General features: G+C 53.6%; 1 protein-coding gene across 1 annotated transcript in view; it reads left to right on the top strand.

Moving 5' to 3' along the window:
- The first annotated feature begins 79 nt into the window (after nt 1-79).
- The window catches only part of MLPH (melanophilin), a 41,076-nt gene continuing 36,492 nt past the window's right edge, over nt 80-4,663 (top strand). The window contains 1 exon segment of the mRNA XM_068543716.1: nt 80-258. The gene's annotated coding sequence lies outside the window, so the exon portion shown is untranslated.

Below are 4,663 nucleotides of genomic sequence, written 5' to 3'. Positions count from 1 at the left end.
GAGGTGCCCGGACCTCCCGGAGCTGGGCGGGGCGGGGCGGGGCGGGGCGGGGCGCGGTCCTCGTGACCCGGCGGGCGCCTCCGGGACCTCGCCCCTCCCTCCGCTGCGCGCCCTGCGCCCTGCCTGGCCCGTGTCTGCCCTCCTGGCCTCAACGCGCCGCGACCCGACGCCCGGCCCGTCGCCTCGCTCTCCCTAGCAGGACCGCAGAGAGCAACCCCGGGGTCCGGGCCAGGCCGACACGCCCCCGGAAAGGAGTCGGTGAGTTCGGGGAGAAGGGGGAACGGCGGGGTCCGGGGGCGCCCGGGATATCCCGGAGGCCCCAGGTTCAGGGCGGGTCCGCGGTGCTGGGTGCAGCCCCGCCGGTGTGAAAACGCCCCCAGCGGCCCCCAGGCCTCGGTCCCGGCTGATGAGGAGGACGTGTCCAACCCACCGAACCCCAAACCCAGGCTTCACCCAGATAGTTTGGTCAGACTGGTCTGGATCCTCAGGGAGCAAAAAAGCCCTGTTGCGGATCTACATGCAGACGGGGCTGAGGCTCGAAGGAGACGGCCGGCCTCGGAGGAGACTCACTCCGGCTGGTCGCCCAGGGGCCTGAGGCTGTTTGGGGAGAGACCCCCCTCCTGCTCGTAGAGAGAGAGCCCGGGTGGTGTCGTGGCATGGGAGGAGGCGTCCTGGACTTTGGGGCCTCTGAAAGCCCCACTTTTATTGGAATTATGTTTTGTTTGCCGGCACGCCCCTCGACGGCCCACCACCTTGTGATCGGGATGGGGGAAGGGTCTGTAGGCGAAGAGAGTCACACAGTGGGCACTGGCCCCAGGTCCCTGCCTGAGCCAGACCTCTTTACAAATCCCCTGCAGTTTCCCAGGCTGTGTCCTACTCACCTTAACCAAATGTTGAAAACCCCATTTCATTTTCCGTTGGGTTGGGGTCTTTGCATTTTTATGTTTGTTTTTTAAAATTTTAGTTACACATTTCTTTCTGAGAGGTTGGAATGATAAAGGGGGGAGGTGAGGCCCCCACTAGCCCACCAGGTGCAAAGGTGGGACTGCGCTTGGCCATGAAGCCCCAAGGAGAAGGCCAGGGCTTGCAGACCATGGCAGCGGAGCAGTGACATTGGCACCTGGGTTCAGCCCGTTCACCTCTGTCCTCCGACGTCCAGCCCTCCACTGGATTGTCAGCCACTCTGCTGACCTCAGTAAGACACAGCTCTCTTGGGCAAGAGCCCCGTGCCAGGGCCTCACGCCTTAGATCCAAGCACCAATCATAGGTCCCTGTGCTCCACCACATCCAAAATCTGGGTGCAGTGGTAGGTGCCCCGCAGGATTCGCTGAAGACAATTCCAGGCACATAGACTAGCAGTCAGTGGGTCTTATTGATTAAGGCATTAGTGATTGAAAATTTAAAGCCAGCTGAGTGGAAGGCTTGGGGGTGGTGAAAAGGATCCAGAGCCCTGTAAGCTACACAGAAGGGAGACTTTGGTGCCCTCGGATGACAGTGTGGTGACTTCTCATGGCTGCCCCCAGTTCATGCCATTGGGTCAGCCTTCTAGGGCTGTCTCGTCCTTTTCAGAAGCAATCTCTGGAGGAAGAGCCCACTCCTCTCTACCCACCCTGTCACCTCTCCCTTTAATCCTGACATCCTGGCATCACCCAGGGCTGGAGAGAGACATAGAGGTCATGGTACAGATGGAAAAACTGAGACCCAGAGAGGAAGGGGACTTGTCCCAAGTCGCAGGGCTGGTTGGTGCCTGAACTGGGATAGGAACCCAACTCCTGAAGCTCAGCCGCAACCTCGTCCCTCAGCGTCACCTTGGGACCTGTCCTTGCTGTGGAGACTAGAGCTGAGGCTTTAGCTGCAAGTGCAGAACTATGTCCGTGCGTAAACAAGGTTTCCAGCAGCTTCCCAGGGAGCTGGGAGAACGGAGAGAACGGGCAGGCGGGAGGCAAGCTGCAGGGCCATTGCTGCTGGAGTGATTTCAGAGCACCTGCAGGGGTGGGGGGAAGGTGCTCATTTTGCAGCTGACGAGGGTTGGGGGTTTGGTTGCTGCCAGTGGGCAGCAGGCCCTGCCTGCAGAAGTGACCACACAGGCCAGCTTTGGGAAGCAGCCGCAAAGGGTTAACACAGAGGCCCCACAGCTGGCACCTGGGCCTTCCCCTCAGGAATGTGCCTGCATCTTTATCAGCAAGAGTTGCCCACCTGATTCTGAGTCAGAGAGCATTCCTGCCATTGTTTGTTGGGCATTAAAGAGGAACTTGGACTTGTTGCAAAGTTTATCTGCTCAGGCGTTGGTGACTACTCATAATTGCCATCGTTCCCAGGCTCAGGGGGCCGCCAGCCCAAGTTTTGTGTAGGAGGGATCCCTGCCCAGATCTCCCTTTAATGTGGCCAAAATATGAACTCAAATCTTTAACAGATAAAGATGACCCACCATTGAAAGGCGGTGGTCTGGGTTCAGGATATCCACTTGGTAAAACCTGTTCTACCGTCTCTTTCCAACTCATTAACCTCCGTGTCACGCTCTCTTTTCTCCGTTATAGCGTTTTAGCGATGGGGGAGGGCTAACAGTCTCAAAGATTACAAATGTGGTTAAGTCTGAGCTGTGGACCAGGCGCACATTGAAAGTGTTTTGTTCAGGAAGCTCATGACTAGGCGTTATCTACACCGAAGCGGAACCAGGAGCAGGTGGAGCCTGGTGGGGGCTGCCCTCCCCAGCACGCACGCCCTGGGGGGCTCCCCCAGGCTAGGGCAGGTCAGAGCCCGGCACCCTCCGTGGGTCCAGCATGTCCTCTGCTGCCATGTTCCCCCTTGAGTGTTACGGTTGGAGGGATACCGGGTGGAGATCAGGGTCTTGGTGAGCAAGCAAAGTGGGGAGTGAGGAGAGAGATGACTGTGGCTGAAAGGCTGTCCCCTCCGTGAATCCACGTGGATCCCTCAGCGTGGCCGTACCTGGCAGAGGGGCTGCCCTTCCACCATACCCCAAGTTCCCCCATCAGCCTGACGCAAGCCAGAAGGGGTGCTAGCAGCACACGCCTCGATTGCCAGTGACTTTTGGTTTATGTATTTTGAATACTGAAATCAAACATATTCTCCATTCGACTTCAGATTATTTCCTGAAGATAGTTTTTTAAAAGCTTTAAACCATCACCCCACCACCCATCATCACCACCACCACCAACGACAACAATGAAAAAAATAAGTTAATAAAAATAATAAAATGCTGGGACTTCCCTGGCAGTCCAGTGGTTAAGACTTCACCTTCCAATGCAGGGGGTGCAGGTTCAATCCCTGGTTGGGGAGCTAAGATCTCACATGCCTCGGGGCCAAAAACACAAAACATAAAACAGAAGCAATGTTGTAACAAATTCAATAAGACTTTGAAAATGGTCCACATCCAAAAATCTTTAAATAAATAACTAAATAGCTTTAAGCTTCTGCACATCATTAATTCACTACATGGGAAGATTTGGTCACAGTAGATAAAGATCCATGTCATGGACCACCCGTGTCGTGGACCCATGTCGGGAGCCAGGCTCCTGACCCCTGGCTGTCCTGAGAACATGCTTCCCTCGGAAGCATCGCATCCCTACTGCGTGGCACAGCATCCTACATATGGGATGCGTCTGCAATTTGGAATCACTCTCCCTCCCCTCCTCTCCCTGCACCTCCTGCTCACCCAGATGTTGGACCACAGCTAAAAATAGGCACCACATATACCCTGAGAAAACCATAATTCAAAAAGAGTCATGTACCACAATGTTCATTGCAGCTCTATTTACAATAGCCAGGACATGGAAGCAACCTAAGTGTCCATCGACAGATGAATGGACAAAGAAGATGTGGCACATATATACAATGGAATATTACTCAGCCATGAAAAGAAACGAAATTGAGTTATTTGTAGTGAGGTGGATGGACCTAGAGTCTGTCATACAGAGTGAAGTGAGTCAGAAAGAGAAAAACAAATACCATATGCTAACACATATATATGGAGTCTAAAAAAAAAAAAGAAAGGTTCTGAAGAACCCAGGGGCAGGACAGGAATAAAGACGCAGATGTAGAGAATGGACTTGAGGACACGGGGAGGGGGAAGGGTAAGCTGGGACGAAGCGAGAGAGTGGCATGGACATATATACACTACCAAATGTAAAATAGATAGCTAGTGGGAAGCAGCCGCATAGCACGGGGAGATCAGCTCGGTGCTTTGTGACCACCTAGAGGGGTGGGATAGGGTGGGTGGGAGGGAGACGCAAGAGGGAGGAGATATGGGGATATGTGTATAAGTATAGCTGATTCACTTTGTTATACAGCAGAAACTAACACACCATTGTAAAGCAATTATACTCCAATAAAGATGTTAAATAAATAAATAAAAATAGGCACCAGAGTACAATTTTTCAGATAATGTCTAATCCATGAAGTACCGGCAGTCTGCTCTTGGTTTAGCTATGTGGGATGCTTGTTTTTCGAAGTCTGTATTGCATCGTTCCTGGCTTCATGAAACAGAGCATCATGAACACATATCACTTTCCTCAACAACTCAGGGTCATCCCTGGAACCTCCGAAATGGCGCTAAGCCATGGTGCCTTGGTCCCCTTGAAGCGTGGGAGGCTGTCTGCTTCCCTCTGCATGCTGGTCTCCCCTGTTCACATCTCAGTAGGTTGCT

This window comes from Eschrichtius robustus, chromosome 5 (genome assembly GCF_028021215.1).
Source record: "Eschrichtius robustus isolate mEscRob2 chromosome 5, mEscRob2.pri, whole genome shotgun sequence".
NCBI lineage: Eukaryota > Metazoa > Chordata > Mammalia > Artiodactyla > Eschrichtiidae > Eschrichtius > Eschrichtius robustus.
This window is presented reverse-complemented; position numbering and strand designations above follow the sequence as displayed.